This window comes from Tympanuchus pallidicinctus, unplaced genomic scaffold (genome assembly GCF_026119805.1).
Source record: "Tympanuchus pallidicinctus isolate F22 unplaced genomic scaffold, pur_lepc_1.0 scaffold2, whole genome shotgun sequence".
In the NCBI taxonomy this organism is placed as follows: Eukaryota; Metazoa; Chordata; class Aves; order Galliformes; family Phasianidae; genus Tympanuchus; species Tympanuchus pallidicinctus.
Genome location: NW_026294721.1, coordinates 44,755,800 through 44,775,030, shown reverse-complemented (window position 1 = coordinate 44,775,030; position 19,231 = coordinate 44,755,800). Strand labels below are relative to the sequence as shown.

General features: G+C 40.3%; 1 long non-coding RNA gene across 1 annotated transcript in view; it reads left to right on the top strand.

The window, feature by feature from the left end:
- The window catches only part of LOC128080298 (uncharacterized), a 31,499-nt gene extending 12,507 nt beyond the window's left edge, over window positions 1-18,992 (top strand). The window contains exons 2-3 of the long non-coding RNA XR_008206585.1: window positions 18,316-18,414; window positions 18,744-18,992. This is a non-coding gene — a long non-coding RNA (uncharacterized LOC128080298). The remainder of the gene's footprint in view (window positions 1-18,315; window positions 18,415-18,743) is intronic.
- Window positions 18,993-19,231: the final 239 nt, after the last annotated feature.

Sequence of the window (19,231 nt, the reverse complement as noted above, 5' to 3'; positions counted from 1 at the left end):
TTCAGACTGCCTGAAGACGTGGTGGATATAACATGTATCTTCTCCACCAAGAGGGGGTTGCTTGTGGAAGGAGGTCTGTAGAACAAGTGCTGCATGAGGAAATTATATCACTGTGTTAGAATGAATTGGGTATCCAGGCCATGAGATCTTGTATTTATTAGTTAAAAATAATAATATTGACATTATCACAGCTTCTGGAGGTCCTTCCTGAGGCTGGGCGAGGCATAAAAAATGCAGAGGTAGAGACCAGGAGCTAAAAAAGGAGCGAATTCAAGAGTCTGAAGAAAATAAAGGAGAAAATGAGTGATGAGCTTGTAGTGGGGAAAAAGGAAAAAATAGAGACAAGAGCCTCTAAACCCAATGTGTATTCTTCCTGTGAAGCTATGCCCTTAGTCAGGTGTGTGATGTGGCTGCTCTTGATGGCTACAAATGGAGATGTTGGTGCCCACTGGCCGTGGATGCCATGGATCACCCAAATGTGGCAACAGCAAAGGAAGCAGGGAGGGGAAGGGCCAGGTTAACACAATGTCAGTGCATAACTCCACATTCCTGGGAGAATTTTGCTGAAACACTAACTTTTAAAGAAAATATTTGGGGATCATTTTTACAGGAAATAAATTTCATGGTGTTTTTAACTCGTATCTATAAAAAGCTAGAGAGGATACCAAGCAGACAGCACTGGTCTGCTGAGCGGCCCTGCAGCTGCTTTGGCTTCACAAATGTTTTGCATATGCAGTTCTTAAAGAGAAAAGAAGAAAGAAATGGGGGGAAAAACAACACCAAAAACTTTGTTCCCCTTGTCCAAACCATGAGAATTTCTTCCCCTACTTTTTTTTTTTTTTTTCAATAATAGTTTTCTTGAACGCAGTTTGCATTTTTCCATTGAATGTTTGAAATAATTAGCAAAGACTTCAGCTTCAAGAAGCAGCTGTTCTGAAAATCAGGTGTAAAAAGGTCCTGACAGTATTTGCAAAGCAAAATTGCAATTATGTAAATTCCAGCTACTGGATTTGTAAGCATGGGAGCCTGGGAGAACAGAGCTGGAAAGCTCTCAATTACACTGTAGAGAAATCCTGGTTTGTGTTACAAGGCAAAGGCTGTGCTTGGCAGTTTGCAGTGAGCGTACAAATCGGGTCGCAGACCTGTACCCATTGCTTCTTCTATTTTGGTCTGGAAGTTGAGCGGTTGCAAGGTTCTGTCTTTAATGATTTCCTCTTGACCGCTGTAATGAACAGCTGCACAGCGTTGTCCAACACCATTTGGAGTATTTACTGGCCTGCATTCAGCTGAGATGAAACGGGAGACACTTCATCTAATCGTCCTGGATGGCTCAGTGTTTGCTCTTGAAAGTTTTCTTTTATACAGTCTTTGAGCAAGTGCAGAACAAATTAATGTCACAGTTTGACACTGACTGACCTTTTGAGAATGATTATTACTGGGGAGCTCTTGAGGCATATTTTACAGAGCTGTTTGCTGTAGGCTGGAGCAAGGAAAAAAATCATCATTCAGAATTGCACAAGTAAAAATCTAAGCAGTATCCAAGATAATGCAGATCTGTGAGTTAAGTGCTTGCCTGCTTTGACTTGTTACATGTTACCCATGTAATGTTTGAAAACTAGATCCAAAGTTTTTTATATTGGGTTAATTCTGGTAACTGGAAGCATGAAGGAAACTCAGTTTGGGGTACAAGTTCACAGCTCATCATGGAATTCTGGGTTTGGCTTGTGCCATCTGAACCTTGGGCCACTGAATTAGTACTGATGGTCTTTGTTCCTTTTTTTCTTTTATTCTGCTCAATTCCCTGTTTGGAGAAACATTACTGTATCTTGTTCCCATGTATGATCCTCAGGAGGAGAGGATCATACTTCTTCAGCACTCTTTGAAAAGTAGGCTTGATATTTGGGGAAGAATGTCCAGCTGTAGCCCACAGCAGCCTATTGAAAGATGAGAGAAATAGATGAGAATGGACAATTGTTGAAAGGACCAACTAAGAATACTTTAATAGGCAACTAAAAGAATAAATATACCAAGAATAAATATATCGTGCAGTAATCCCAGACATCGCTGTCTCTAAGATTTCTGCTGTGTTTAAAAAATGATGGTCAGATACATTCTTCCCTCTTTTGTTTTTCCTCTAGTTTCACCTTTTTACACACCCTTCCTCCTCCTGTGGAACACTTCATTTTGTCTCATAATTAGGGGCTGCATCACCAGGAGTCTCAGGGCTCTGATGAGTGCTGAGCCTGAAGGATGTCCCAAGTACTCAAATCTACTGGCAGATGGGAGTGAATATAGTTGTTTCTAAGCAAATGTCTGCTTAATAAAACAGCAACAGGAAAACAACAATTTTCATCAGCTGGTGCAGCCCATTGTTTTGATGAACATCACTGTCTTGGAGTAAGGGTAAGAACCAGTGATGTTGCTCACATGGCGTTCTTGGTGGAGTCAGAAATAGAAACTGGGTCTCTCTTGCTGAGGGAACTGGAGTTATTCAGTTTGGAGAAAAGAAGTCTCAGGAGAGATCTTATTGTTCTCTACAACTCCCTGTAAGGAGGTTGTAGCGAGGTCGAGGTCAACTTCTCCCCGGTAACAATGATAGGATGAGAGACAGTGACTTAAAGTTGTGCCATGGGTGGGATCAGGTTGGATACTGGTAAAAATTTATTCTCAGGAAGAGCGGTGAGGCATTGGCACAGGCTGCTTAGGGAGGTGGTGGAGTCCCTGGAGGTGTTCAAGAACTGTGTGAATGTGGCACTGAGGGGCATGGTTAGTGGGGATGGGTTGATGCTTTTTAACACTAAGATGTGTGCTTTAACAGTAAGACAATTTGTTTTCTGCTTTCCAAATCCTCGAGTGCTGTTTTGGAACAGCAACATTTCATTTGAAATCCTGCTCATGTAGGAGACACCTTCATTTATGGGCAACAAATCAAGCTACAAATTGCTGGTGCAGACCTCTCAGTTCAACTGTGAGCGGTGGTTTTGACAGATACATTTTTCCCCAGGGGCTACATTCTGTACATCAGGCTGAGGTTAAATTTGAAGGATCTGAGGTAACATTCCAGGGCTCCATCCATTAGCCAGCTAGCCCATGCCGTCTGCTGTAAAGCAGTGCAATGGGAAATGTGACCCAATGCTTGGGAATTGAACTAGCGCCAACTGTGCTGCAGTGCTACATCCATTATGTCATACCACACACATCTGATAAGGGAAGACATAATGCTGTTGGATAAGTTCATGTATACAAGAGCTCTGCAGGTCATGGAGAGAGCTGTTTTTTATTTAATAACTGAGGTATGCAGGTGCTAATTGGAACCATATGCACATGAGGCTAACACCAAAATTTGTTTCACTACAGTGAAATGAAGACTGCACTTCTAGGGGGCAGGAAAGATTAATTTTAGATTAATCTTTATTTTTCACAGCAGTAAGGTAGACGTATGATTATAATGCTTGTATTCTTTTATTTTTGTGCAGCTTGACAAATATTTTCCTCTATTCCCTCCATCCATCAGAAGCCTTTGGATTCTGTTTTGCTGGAGAAAACACTTATGGGAGGGTCTGAAGTGGTGCTGAAGGAGTGGCAGGTTTTTTTTGGCTGAAACAGATCTTGCTCCCTGTTTTGCTTCTCTTGGATTTCTGTTTATCTCTTTCTTCTCCTCTCTATGGATGTTTCATTGCTGCAGCAGCTATACCAGAAATTTCAATATTGCATGCACGAGACATTATTTGTCCCTCTTCAATGACCATTTGGGAGTCAGCAGTAATGTTTGGCATTATGGAAATGTTACTTTCCAAAATGGGTCTAAACTCATCAAATCAGCTGAATTGCAGCAATTAGCAGTTTGGAACTGAAGTGAAATTTGTCCACTCTGCGACGTCATAGATGCTCACAAAAGAATTGTTAGAATAGGTGTGTTTCTTTATATGGTATGAAAATCAATTTCACCAAGAGATAATAGTAGCCCTCCTGTGATAATTAGAGAAAATCATAAAATTTGAGCTATGTGGTTGAAATGCAGAATGGCCAGAAAGTGCATCCTTAGAAGCATGCATTAGATTGGTTCAAGTTAAAATAAATCTTAGCAGACACGAATGTATTGCACAGTGATCAAAATTGAAGACTCCAGCGGCAGAATGTAAAAAAATCATTCCTGTAAGACTGATACAGAATTGACTTTTTTTTAAATAAGAATAAGCAGAAGTAGCATTGAAATTCCAATTAATATTTTATTATCCAAGAGAGTTTTGAATCGCTTCCCAAGATGTGTCAGTCTCAAGGGGATATATATGACACAATGAGCTTGAAATGCAAATTGTGTTCTTCTAAGTTACTCAGAATCAGACTTTCCATCTACAGTCATGAGAAAGAAGGAAAGGATAGCAGTAAAGGTTGCTCTGCTACAAGAACCTTGCCCTTTTATAAGTAGCTGTCATTTCCATTGGCAAAAGAATTTATTTTTAAGAGGGTGGAATCTCTAGGTTTGTTTCTGTCAAACACACTCAGTGTGGCTATTAAAATAAATAAAGATTGAGTGATTAGGTGACATCCTGCAATGCAAGTGCTTTTAATTTACTGTAATTTGTTACTTCTATGTAGACCAATGAGCTTAATGAAGATAGAATGTGTGTTCAGGTTGCCATTGGTTTCACTTATTCAAGCCATCCATGGCACAGGATTTTATCTTTGTGATTTACCCTCTTTTCGTATACTCAGATGTAGAGAAAGCACCTTCCTCACAGGCCAGTAGTGTGATGAGGCTGTAATATCCAGTCCTTGAATTCTGCCAGCTATAATGCTTTCATGATCACTACATTTTCCCTTACAAATGCATTATAGTTTGAAGAAATAGCGTCAAAGCATTCACATAGCAGGTCAGGTAAGCTTTCACCAACCTACTGTTGAAATGTCTGTGTCTTGGATTCCTGACAAATGACTCTCGTCAGCTTCTCACAACACTGGTACGATTTACACAGAGAATTGTATACAACTTCTTCTCTTTCAGAGCTTACTTTGTTGTGGGATTTTTCAGCATAATTTATCTTGGTGAGCATTCTCAGGTGTGTATACACATCTGGTGCTTATATATATGTATCTGGTGTCTAAATAGTGGTTTGATAATGAACATGGTTTGATAATACAGTTAACCATTCCTTGTAATTTAAATAAATATATTTCAGATTTATTTAACTTTCTTCCTTTTTAACACTATAGGCATTTGGGCCTTTGTCATATATTTTCCAGTGAAGAAAACATAAATATTTGAGCTGTGTTTTCAAGTTATACCTTATATGAGAAGAACTTCACTGAAATCTGTTGAGATTCATGTGCGTTTTGAAACTTGCTTTATCAGTCCCTTGTTACTTCTTTCGTGTTTTAATCTCTGGAACAAGAACGTGTGTAATTTGATGGCTTAATTCAGAGTTCAGAAGGAACAGAATGGGTAATTGTCCATACCATCCTCGTTCATGAGAACACCACAGAATGGTACGTGTGAGGCCACATCCTGGTAGCTCTTACCCACATGAGTATTCATGACCTGGATTGGCAATGGAGGAAGAAAAATGAGAACACTTTGCAGTGGAAAAGAACGCATTCAATTCCTTGACAAAGTCCTCAAATTAGATATGAGCAGAGGAATCCTTTGTGCTTTTCTTCAAACTTCCTTGCCTCTGACAGCCATCAAGACAACAAGGCAGGAGAAAGCTTAAATTTTCTTAAGAAGTTGCAGTTGGGAACATCTGTTCCTAGTCCTGAAGCTTCTCAACTTTGACAGAGGAACACCCATTCAGCTGACAGTTTTTCCACAAGTTCCATCTCAAAAACATATCAGTGTCCTTCTGTGTCATATGTCTCTGCACTTTTGATATATGGATGCATCCAAATTCCACTGTGACTCAGAAGTGCATTAGATTTATTGCTGAGTGACAAAGGGATATTGACATAGCCAAATGGGAAAATGCTGATGGTTACAATACGTAATATTAGTGGTCTTTTCTAATCTAAACGACTCTGTCTTTCACAGTATCTGTGCATAGCTTTTATTCCTTTTTCTGTTTCTTCTTTTCCTCAGAATGGCAGCTTGCCTTGATGTTGGCATAGCTCATGTGTATGTTCAGGATCCTAATCAAGAAATATCTGTCTTTGAAATTCCTGGAGCTAATTATGCTGCTACATTTTTTTTCCCCCTTTTTTAAAATGAATTCTAAACCTGATCTAGTGATAAGGAATTAGGTCCTTTGTGATTCTCACTCTGCTTGCATCAGTAGACAGGGACAGTCAGCAACCAGTGTTGTCCTCTGCCATCCAGTGCATGTTTTCCTGAGATATCTCAGTACAAGCAAACTGTTTATAAGAAGACTCTGAGCTATTGCCAAAATAGGAGTAGATGTTATGAAAACATCACAGATATTTCGCATTTGGAATTTGTTTCTGAATCTGTAGATGGGGGAAGCCCCACCCATGCCAACATCTTCCACAGCTGTCCATGAAGTGCAAAGAGTGTGAAAATAAGAAGCAACACAGTCCTTTTCCATTTGAATGACTGGAATAACTTTAAGTGGAAAACCAGCAGGGGTTGAAAATGGCATGTGTGGTCTTCACTCACAATGACATTGATGATGCTTTCTTGGGTACTGATATTAAAGATTGTTCAATTTGACAAGCATGTAGATGTGGAGTGCTGATACCGCTCCTTCAGAGGGCTGCTCAGAAGATGGAGAGTTTTTATAAAATCACCAGTTGCAGTAGTCTTTCTGAGCGGAATGTAGTGATCTCAGTACACTCCTTAATTAATATGTTACCCAAGGATTACTTGAGGGATGTGGTTTAGTGGGCATGCTAGTGATGGATTGATGGCTGGACTGAATGATCTTATTGGTCTTTTCCAACCCTCATGATTCTGTGATTGAGCTTACAGTGTTGTCTACAAATCCTTTTCCTAGCCATTTTTGGGGATGAAAAAAACCTAACTTAATTGCATTGATATTCATTTTCATTTTTGCTGAAGTTTTAAGCAACTAATGAAAAAAATATTGCTATGAGATTATACCTTTTTATGCTCTTGTACCTTAAATTTGAAATGGAATTGCAAGACAAACAGTATTCTGTTGTACTTTCTGCATGGAGAAAACACAACTAGAGCTTGGTCAGGCAAAAAAAAAAAAAAAAGTGGAAAAAAAAAGAGTTGAAATTTTTTGCTAAATATAGCAGAACAAAGGTGTGCATTACTTGCTGGTTTATGCCATACTGTTTCTAGAGAAACAGATGTTTGGCCAAGTAGCACTCGGTCCAAAGCTCTCCAGTTGGGATGCTAATGCTGCGCCTGTGCATTCAGTCAGAGCTGGCTCATAAAGCTGTACTCTTGGATGCTGGCTGGGCTTAGTCAAACTCAAATGGGCCAAGCGATTCTGCAGTCTTGAGAAATGTTCTACTGTTTTGCAGATTTCTTGCTTAGGTAAAAACAGAATCTCTGTAAAGCAGCAACAAGAAAAGTTAAGATTTTTTTCCTTTTCAGAACTACTTGTTCTCCTCCAAAATAATGGTCAGATAGATAGTTAAGTGGTATTCATTACAGTTGAAAATAGGTAAATATTTCTCCATTTAAGGAATCTGCTCTGGCCAAATGCTACCTTAGGATGCCTATGGCCCAATTCAAACCATTCTATGATTCTATGAATTTCTCTCTCTACTGAATGAGACACTGAGAGCAGAAGGCAGTTCAACTGTTGCTCCTCCTCCAATCCTCAGTTTTGAGAAGCACAAGCACTTGCTTCTAACCCTGTAAATGAACCAGAAAAGAATCCAGTTCAGATACTTTTTTTTTTTTTTTTTTACTTTGAGCAAATGCTTCTCTGATATTCTCTTCATCTGAGGGTGTTTTCATGCCTTATTCTTATCAGGTTTGTAAAGAATTGACTGCTTGGAGCTGAGATTTCAGTATTGCTTCTGCTTAGTGTGGTTGGTCAAAGGAAATAACCAAAGAGACCTCTGGGTTATGTTGTGTGTGCATTGCCAGGAGAGAAATGGAGAGTGAAAAGTGATGTTCCCCTTTCAGAAACTTTCAGGAACATTCACATCTTCATCTCAGAATGAGTGTTTCCTGCTCATTTCAGATACATCCTGCAAGTGAGAAGAGTGTGCCAAAAGATGCCAAAGATGCCAAAAGCAGGTGAGGAGTATTGAGGACAAGAGCCAAGATACCACTGAAACTGATGTTGTGGCAGCACCCTGTGCTTGGTGGAGGACAAGGGTCCTGTAGGGAAGGAGTCAAAAGGAGACGAGCTCATCTGGATGTGTTTGGCTCCTGGGGTAGCAAGTGTTCTCTGGCAGAGTCAGGTGTTGCCAGCAGCATTTTGAGGCTATAACTAACTGCATCCTGCCAAGCAGCAGGTGGCATCCAAAATCGCCAGAATCAGGAAATATCACTGCTAGCATTTACTCTTAGTGTGAATCCTGGGTAGTTTTATCCACATAGCTGTGGAAGTAGGGGAATTGTCCAGGCATTGCAGAAATGCTGGTGTGTTCTGATGAGGGGTCCTCTACTGAGGGATCACTGATGCTGAGGCAACTGCATTCCTTCTACTGTTTGTGATGAGAAATGTATTTCCTCAAATTCCTGGAATTTTAACTCCCACTTATGCTTGTGGTTCTCCATATTGAGCATAAATCCTCTGATTTTAATCAAAACCAGTAATTAATTACTAAAGCTATGGTCACTGGCTGCACTTGGTTGCAGGCGGTTCCCCATGTAATAGTCTGACCAGTTCATAGAGATAAAAGTAATGCACATCAATTGTCTTTTATTACCAGCTTGCGCTATTTATTTTGACACAAAAAAGCAGGGACAGCTGAAATAAATCCTTGGGGGAGAAAAAGTCAATCTCCATTGGGTCCCTACGTTATTCCCCACATCCCAATTACATTCTGCAGCTCCATAAAACTTTTCCATTTTGAAAAGCTGCTCGAGTTCTATGCTCAGCGGCCCCAAACGACAATAATTTTGCTTCTGGCTGTCACTTGATATCGCAAATACAGCGTGCTTACAGTGGAGCTAGGAAAGTCACACATGGAGCGCATTCTTTGGAATCCTCTTTGTTTTATCATTACAGAACAACCCACAAAGATTTGTATTATTGCACCTGAATAAATAGAGCTCTGCACTTCACCCATTGAGGTCACTGCACGTGGCTTGCAAGGGGAGCATTCTTCAGCTCATTCCCTACTGCTCCTGCTGAACAACAAGAGCCTCGGCACCCGTGCCATGATCAAATGTCACACAGTGCATGTTCTTGGTACTTATCTTGAAAGGCCAGCTGCTGGCCACCAGTAGTTTTCTGTGCAGCAATATTTTTCTAGCAAGTAGGAACAGTATTCTTCTACGCAGTTCATTGTTACAACTACCAGCATAGTTCTAGCGGAGTGGGCTTGCCAAATTCTCTAAATATTTTAATTTCATTGTAATGCATAATAACAGGTGTACAACATAGTTGCCAGTTTCTGCTTGCTGGCTGGGAAATAGTAAATTATTCTTTGCAAAGTGAGAGTAATACTTAATTGATATTTTAAGATAGAAATGGCCAACAGAAAATGCTCAAGCTTCAGCTCTTAGCAGCTAGGTTGGCAGCTCCTTTCTGTAGACTACTGAAGATCTTGCCTTCCTTGGAAGTTATTCTCATCTGCCCGGAATGATTAGAAACAAACTGTTTCAGAGAGATATTTTCCAAACCTTTCTAAGTTTTTTCCTACAGCTCTCTAACTCTTGCATATGGGCACACACACTTGGTCTCAATGTTTTTCTACTCTTCTTGAGAAGTTATTGTGCGAGTGAAAGACCCTCCTTTTGCATTTTGACCACGGCTGCTCTGCAAATACATTTTTTAATTTAGAAGTCTGAGCAGACACAAAAGCCAGATTTCCATGGTCTTGGCTGCAGAGCCTTATGCGGCTTATATGATACGACTACTGCTGAGCTGAAGTCTGATTTGGGAGCCAAACTTTTTTTTTCCTACATTGTTCTCATGGAGCCTAGACATTTGTACTAGTCAGGATACGTTGCCAAAATCCAAATGTGAAATTGCACCTCCTGCTCACTGGTATTGTGGAAGGCATCTCAAAATTACTGCTTCCAAACAGGTCAAGTGCACATAAATGGGTAACGCAAGAGGCCATGGTGAGCATTCTCTGATGAGTGGGCTGCTGCCGCTGGTCTACAAGAAGAGCATTCCTTAATTGCAAGCAGATCAGAAGGGGTAGATTATACTTTCCTTACTGACTCCATGCTATTCTGTCTGTTACTCACCCTTGTGATGTAGCTTTCAGCCTCTTGCTATTCTTTACTTACTTAAGGCTTGCTGAATATCTCAAGTTTAACAGCCATAAGCAAAGAAAGTTTCATGGTCATCAAGAGCAAAGAGCTCATTAACATGGAAAAAAGTTGTCTGGCAGAGTTCAGAATTCTCAGGTCATTGCAGTCTGATAGGAGAATGATTTATCTCCCTGTATTGATTTTTTTTTTTTTTTTTTTTAAGTGATTCCCTATCTGCATTTCTATTATTTTCAATGATGATCCCAACAAAGTGGAGCACTGTAAGGAGAACCATGCAGATTCACAATCTGGACTGGCATTCATAGCTGGTGAGGAGATTTTTATGGTACTCAATGACGTTCTTACACTGCATAGTACAGCAGATGGTTTGCACACTGTGGGACAAATTCTGAGCTAAAAAGCCCAGGCTGAGCAACCATAGAAACCATTGCAGTTTGGGCTGGAGAAAATAATTTGATTCAGTCCTATTTTATTTTCTTTCTGAAATTACCTTTGAAGCCTATTTCTTTCTGAAATGCTTTAGGATGTCTCCTTTTGCCACATACCAGAAGTGCAATTGCTCTTCCAGGTCATCAGGGTCTTCCAGGTCTACTGATGCCTTCTGAGAATAATTAAGAGTCAGGCTAGCAACATGTGGTTTTGGAGTTGAGATTGTGTGTGCATTTTTCAGCCACAAAGAAGGAAATAAGGGTTAAAACCTGTAGATATGTTTAAAACCTGGAGGCTGCAGCCTAGAAACTGTGTTGATTTCTAGAGTCTGAGGGTGTGGTGCTCCTCATCTCATTATCTGCCAAGATTGAGATTTAGATTTCATTTTCTTAGCCTGAAGGCATTGCTGCTATCTCATGCTTCAGAGTAGTATAAGTGTTTCCCCCATCAGAAATAGAATTTATACAATTTTCAGTGATTCTCTATCCAGAGGAAAACTCCAGAATTTGTGTCACGTGCTCTGCAGTGTTTGCATTTTAGAAGAAACTGGAGTCTTTATGCTCATTTTTGAGGGCTCTTCCAGGTTTCATAAGTAATCCCTTTTACATGCAACACTGCAGAATGACTGTGCTGGAAGATAGACAGGGAACTGCAGGCAAGGTTTGCATCTAAGCTATCTTAAAAAGGTGCCTGTGAAATAGATGTAGTCAGTACTGTTGTCTCTAGCAGGTGGGTAGCAATGAGACAAGAAATTTTCCTAAGACTGAAGGGCACATTTTTATCCTGGCCCCTAACCTGCATATGCCTGTCCCAGAGCAGACGTAGGACTGGTGCAGGTAAGAGCAGACCATGAGCAGTGCCAGAACATCTGAAGAAATTCTTGCATGAAGTGTGGCTGATCCTTTCTGGAGGTCAGGGAAGTCTAACACAGGGGTTAATCACTTTGGATATCCTGCAGGCGTATCCAGGGACTTTGTGCTTGGCAAGGGACTTTATGTTTAATAGCTGGGGATAATGCTTTTGTTTACATAGCATAGTATTTCATCAAATGCTTAATTATTTAAAAGAAAGTAAAAACTACAGGTTTAAAAGTTGCTTATGCTGAAATTCCTGACTGAGGAGGAGTGAGAAACAAAATGAATTTCCAGCATGGTGGCTGCCATCAGCTGTAAGTGAAGAAGGGCTTGGGCTGCACAGCTGTGTCACTCACATAAGAACCCAGAGAAGCAGTGAAATGCAGAGTGAATTCTTCCCAAGAGTGTGAAATGCTCTCCACCTGCAGGGCAGGGCTGATGTGCAGCTTCACTTCTGGAACATCGTACTGTGAGTTGTTGCATGAAGTCCAGTGGTCCTCCAGCCCATCTGCAACCCTCTCCTGCAGCCCACCAGACTTCTCCTCCAGCAGGTGATCTCTCTGTTTTGTATCTGCTGAGAAGGGAAAGGGATAAAGGGCTCATCCAGCAATAGCAAGCTCTGTGTCCTTTGAACCAGGAGATCTCCTAAAATCATAGAATCACAAGGTTGGAAAACAACCTATAAGATCATCTAGTCCAACTGTCTTCTCATTACCATTGCTACCACAAGCTACTAAACCATATCTTGCAGTTCCTCATTTGCCACAACCCAGATGCAAGACTTTGCACTTAGCTTTGTTGAATGTCATGAGGTCCACCTTGGCCAACTGCTTGAGCCTGTCTAGGTCTCTCTGACCACTTAACGTCATTTCTGGGCAGCTTGTGGGGATTTTTGCATTAGGCAAAAGGGTATGGCTTATGCTCTAATCTTCAGTTGTAGTGTGTTCATCAGAATGAGCAGCGTGTTTCTGCTGACTCCTGGTTTTGAAGCTTTATTTATTCTGGGAAGTTTCAAGGTGGGGGACTTGTAGGTGCATATGGAAACTTGCAGTTAACTTCCAGCTGCTGAAGAACTGCCCCATGAAGTCCTTTTTTTCAAAGTAGTATATAAAGTGCTGCTGCAAGAAGCAGGTGCTATCAGATTTAATTGTGTTTACTGTTGGAGAGACATAATTTATACAATTGTTTAAGGAACGTGTCTGAAAACTACACTGTTTACACATCATGCAACTCATACAAAAAAAAAAAAAAATATTGCAATCAAATACAGACTGTGCTTGTATCCACAACCTCAAATCAAATGAAACTCTGTATTGTAATTGAGCAATTATCCCAGCAGGTTTACTGTGGTGAAGCCTGCTGTGGTTTGAACATCTGGCTGCTCTGCAGGGTGACATCTGGAAGCTGCAGGCAGGAGGACAGGAGGGATGTGTTAGCATCTCGAGGCTTAACAGTTCCGATCTGGTCTTCCTGCTCTGTCATAGGGCTCACTTATTATCTTGGGTGCTCCTGATTGGCAGAATCACAGGAATCAGGGAACTGTTGGTAATGGAGCTTCACTCAAATGACAGCTTTATGGAAAAACTGGCATTGTACCATGTTTCTGAGAAAGTACTGATATGTAGAACTATGCCTATTTAATTGAATAATTAAATGAATTAAGTGATTTAGTATCTGTTCTTGTTTATACGTCTCTCTCCCATCCTTAAAAATCCCCCAGAGTGATCATTTTGTTCCCTTTGGTTCCAGTGGCAGCATGTTTATCAAAGAATCCACAGGCTATTGCAAATTGTAAGGGACCCATATGGATCACTGAATCCATATAGCAAGTCCTATTGCTATATTGCTAACTTGCTCCGTGTAGGGAAGTGGTCTGGACTTGACCTTGTCCATTGGTGCTTTTGGTGCCCATTGTATGAAGATGCAGGGGAAAAAAGTAACCCTCCCCTTCAGTCCACAGCAGTGCTCTGTGTGTGACACCAGCATTGCCTTCAACATAGTTTGAAGCTCAAGGCTGTTTTTCAGCATTGGTGTTATGGAGTGATGAGAGAGACCCATTGAAATCTACTATTTGAGAGATATTTTGTTGACAGATTTTGCTTGAGACATCTGCCAGTGTTGATTTAAATGCATGTCTAGGGAGAACTTGATAGAAAACGTGCACTTTCTACAAGCATTAGGGGCAGTTTGTCAGAAAACAGGGACAGCTGTGTTGTGTTCCTTTTTTTTTTTTTTTTTTTAAACCAAAGACCATAAGCAAAGTGACCAGCATCACTGGAATCAGATGTCTGTAGTAGTTGTTTCAAACTGTAGGTGCCCCCAGTCAACATTTTGAGAGCTTCAGCTTGAAAAATTGATTTGGCGTGAAAATTGCTACACTTAAAGCAAATTATATGTCTGAAAATGTTCATGCTATTTTGGAGTTACAAACTATTAAAAATAATCACCCAGCTTTTAAATGTTGGCTTTCATCTAATGCTGCTCCCTCTTTCCTTATCTAAAGAGAGAGCGTTGTTATTCCTGATTTGCATCCTTCAAAGCTTGCAAATCTGCTGTATATTTTAAGAACTCTCTGTAATTGAGAGTTGGTAATTGACTTGTGTGCATGTGGGCTTCAGCTCTGCTGTCACTGATTGCAGCACTTCAAGGATTCATATTGATCCTATTAAAGTCAACTGGAGGTTGGGTTTTCACATTGATCTTTTCTTTTTATCAGAAATAGGCCTAGGAAATGTTTGAAAAATTGCTTTAATTGGTTGGATGCACTTTGGGAAGAATGTAGGTGTGCTTTTCTAAGTGGGAGCTTTCACTTCAGCCCCAGACACTGAAGACCAAAGTGTTTGGGTCAGGGAGTTTTCAACATTTGTCTCTCTTGTGTGAGTTTTAATTGTATTAAGATTGTGTTGGACTTTGCATTTCCAGTCCCTGAGCCCCAGCAGCCTTGCTTGGAGCCTGAGGGATGATTGTTCACAGTTGTGGACTTGTTTGCATGGGTGGGAGAGCATCTGCTGCTCGGAACAGCCATCTTCTCCTTCCTTCTCCCCAGCTGGATCGGTACAGAATTAAGCCAGGAAGAACAAGATTTGCTGATATGGTTTCCTTTTGTCCACAATAAATAATATGGTTAATGGAGTGAGTAATTGTTAGCAGAAACCTTTTCTTTGGAACAGTGTGTTGGTGGGCTTGAAAGCCCAGTAATTCCAGTCAGCACCTCCTTTTTGGGAAGGCTATGCTGATGTGGGAAGGATGCATGAAGTCCCAGTGCCCCAAGCCTGGTTTGCAACTTCTTTAAGCCTATATAGTGGCAGTAAATGGTGCAATGTGCATGCTGTTGTCTCAATTAGTGTGTAGGAATCAGGCTGTGAGTCAATGTCCCCAGCAGCCGCTGCCATAGGGAAGCAAGCCTTTGACTTTCTCTACACATGGACAGTTTCTGTTTCCCTACAGATTCTCTGTTCTGTACTTGCACGGTATTCTGATGACCACCATTAGCATGTATGGAAGCTGAGATCCCATTGTAGAGCAGAACTAGTGATGTAGAAGCTGCTTCTTTGGCTTGTTGTGTGTGCTGGCGTGTTTGTGTAGCAAACTGGGAGTAGAGATGTGGTGCCTGAAGCTGTGGTGCTCCTTTTCTGCAGAGCTGATACTAATAACTGTTTTTACTCCCAACAACAACTGGGCTGAAGCACTGGAGGGTATGGCTGGTGAGGCTTCATGAGCCGAAGGAGGATACTATTGAGGCCAAGTGCCATGCATTTTGAGAGAGTGTCAAACAAAAGCCCTTTTTGTACTGATTTATCTAGCTTTTTTGTAGCATTCTGTGTTAAAGGTATGTTCTTGTTGTGCCATCACACTTGGATCCTGCTTCTCACAATGAAGCATCAATTCAGAAAGGTTTGATTGATTGGTAATTATGTAAACATAGGAAATGTGAGGACAAGATTTAGTGGGCATGGTGGTGATAGGTGGATGGTTGGATTGATGATCTTAGGGGTCTTAATGATTCTGTGATTCTTGGAAAATTAAACTATCTGATGTGACTCTAGGCAAAAACCTCAGTAGCTTGCTAGATTGCTTTAGAGCCATCTGTGCCATCAATGACTTCTGCAGAACTTTTGTATCTTCGGTGTTCCTCAAATTCCAACAGTGTGCCTACAAGGAAAAAAAATGTAATTGGAAATATGATTTATTAAGAATTTAAAACAGTTTGGCATCCCTAAAGACTTCATACATTCTCAGAGTTCCATTTTTACCAGTACACAAAAGGCCTTTCCAGATGTTTTTCTTTCCTTCTAGTTTCTAATTGAAAAAATATTTCCATCTACCACAAATAATTGGCATACATGAATAATATGCCTAAAGTAGTCTGTGTAAGGTCAAGATGTTTTTTTTTGTTGCTGTTTTTTTTTTTATGTGTTAGTGTAGCACAGTATATGTGACAATGGGATATACGAGGAGAGATTGGTACAGATTTTTCAAAAGAGGGCTCCCCCTCCATTTTTAACCCACACTTGAACTGCAGGTGGGAATTCTAGCAAGAAAACGTCAGTCAGCTGTAGGTTTGCATTATGGCAATTGAGAAATACTCTGTTCTGCATCTGGAATTCATTTACTAGATGCACAGTTGCACCTGCAGAAGGGGAATCCACTTCTCCGCAACCCAATAGAAAGCTAGCTCAGGAGTTTAACACAGTGAGTGACAGCTCTTTGAAAAGCTGTTGGGGGCCCTGCTGGAAACTGTACTTGTTCAGAGCTCTTAATTTTTTTTTCTTTTTCTCTCCACTGAGAACCATTGTTTTGTGTTGTAGTGCTTTTTTTTTTTTTTTTGCTTTTTTTTTTTTTTGCTTTTTTTTTTCTTTTAATGGGATGGCTTCCTCTTCCCTCACTTTTGCTGAAGTGTTATCCTGACAGATGAATTATTGTAATTCATGGCAGAGGCAGCATGGACTTCAATGCGTGCTTACTCTGCTTCAAGTTACATCCTCTTTGTTGACTTACCTGATTGAAAACCTTAGGTTTTTTTGTTGGTTTTTTTTTTTTTTTTACCACCTCATATTTGTGTGAATCACCCTCAGCTTAGTAAAGTGAAATGTTCAAACATTTTTTCAAGTGCTGTTTTGATGTAGGCTTGAATAGCTTAGAGCAGTGCAATTCAAAATGATTCCTGAAGAAGCATGTGTGCTTCCCTGCTGTTCCTTTCAGAAGTGTCCCATTGGCTCAGTACCATCAGCAACTTCTGCTCTGCTGTAATGCTGAGTGTAGAGGGAGGCAGTCCAACAGAAACAGGGCTCAAAATGTTGAGGGATAGGAATCATCTCAGAAGGGTGGGGTGGGGCTTTCCTTCATTTCATAGTCATAGAATTGTTAAGGCTAGAAAAGACCATTAAGATCATCAAGTCATTCCCACCATGCCCCCTAATCACATCACTCAGCACCACATCTCCATGTTTCTTGAACACCTCCATGGACAGTGACTTCACCACCACCCTGGGCAGCCTGTGTCACTGCGTCACTGCTCTTTCTGAGAAGAAATGTTTCCTAATATTCAGCCTGGCACAAAACAATTGCTTTTCATCCTATTTCTCCCCATTCATGCATTTCCATATTTTTGCTCGTCACAGAATTTTGGCACCTGTGTGAATATGCAACGTTAATCTCTCTTTCACTAGTGTCTTACTAGACCAAGGTTTGGAAATCTGTATCAATTGTAGGAGGTGCTTAGGAGTGCCTTGCGTTGCAGCCGTGTATGTTCTTAGTGCTTAGAAATAAGTCCAGCTTGGTGCCAAATAGAGGGCTCTTACTAAAGGATATTCATGTTTCTATCAAGCCTCTGCTCTGGCTTTCAGTTGTTAGGAAAAATGTCATCAGTTAGCAAAACACTGTAGTGGACTGCCAACACTTGGCGTTTCATGCAATGTTCTCCAAAGGTTCTGAACCATTTTGGAGACTTTCTTTTAACCAACAATAATGTTGTTGTCACCATGTGTGCATGTTGTCACCAGCATGTGCATTCTCATCACGTGCACATGGAAATTGAGGTCAGTTTTTCTTTAAATTCAGAGCATAAAAGTTTTAGAAACTCTTGCTTGGTTTTATGAACAATTTTGGTAAGAGAGTATTTTACATTCAGTGTAAGGAGGGTAGTAATGCTATCTCCCTTTCCAGTTCTAGGAAAGGCATTATAGCTTAAACTACATTGTTACTTTCAGCTCTTGGATGTGCTGAGGGATGTGGTTTAGTGGGCAAGGTGGCAATGTGTCAACGGACTTGGTCATCTCAGTGGCCATTAAAGTTTTCCAGCCTTAATGATTCTATGTGCCACTTTGCTACTTCCCATTCATTGTTTCTCCATCTGTGTCACTCCTTTGATGTGGCAGGAGGAGATCCTGAAGCTGTAGTAATGGACTTTGTTCTGCAAATTGTACTTCTGGTGGGAAACTTGAGAAAGTATTAGCAATGGGTACACATTTAGATGGAAAGCTTGTCACCAAAAGCTGCATTTTTAGAAGTGACTTGAACCACCAGTTTATGAAAAGATGAGCAAGTAGGCCAACAGCCCTGTATGTCCTTTCAGTGAGAGATTCAGGGGCTAACCTAGATAATGTGTTTCTGTACAGAAAACTCCCCATCGTGTCGTTGCACATTCCACTTGGCATCAGAAACTACTTCTCTGCTGTTTTGTTCGTGGTTGTTTTTTTTTTCTAGTTGTTGGATTTTGAGATATGACAGAATGAAAAGTCTGCAGGAGTTGTGGTTTGTCCACAAAAAGCAGGATGGGCAGGTGCAAGGACTTCTGAGATATCTGTAAGTAATTGCAATCAGTTTTTACATGCTCAGTACCAAAAAATAAAATAATATTAAGGAGAAATAAAAATAATAATAATATCTGAAGTCTATGTGAGGAGCCTAATTAAATCATCAAATAAATAGATCATCAAATAAAATGTTTAAGTTCTTGAAAGAGCAAAATAAAAGGAGCAAAATCTCTTTTTATAGTTCAGAAGAAGGGATGCAGAGTTCCATCTGTTTCATGTCATAACTACAGCAAATTTCAAATAGCATTTATTTGTAATCCTTCAAAGGCATTGTGTGAGAAGATGATGAGGATAATATTCCATGTCTTCTCTCTTCAGCTGAACTGTTAACTGCATTGCGCCTAGAAGGCCAGCTTCTGTTCTCCATCACAGCCCTCAACTGAAAGCAGCTGAAATTACACAGAGTGATGTTTGCTCTCTTAATTCTTGTTGTTGGTGATCAATGAAGAAGGCACAATTTAATTTCCAGATCCTACCAGACATGGACAGGGTTGGCTATTAGAAAACATGCTTATTTTACAAGAACCCACTGAAAAATGGAAACTCTTGCATGTGGAGAAAAACAAACACCTCCTTTCAAAGATGTCAGATCCACTGCTACAATAGACTGTATCTGCTGTTCTTACCAATTTTTTTCCTGTAATATTTATTAGCAGATACAGATTCAGTACAGTCCTTTCTGCGATACTTGTATTCAAAAAATTAAATTCCTGAAGTGTCATTGTTTTTGTTTTGTTTTAACTTAGAAAAAAATTATATAGGAGAGATGATACTCATTTAACCGTAGTTATTCTTTGTGTGTAGAA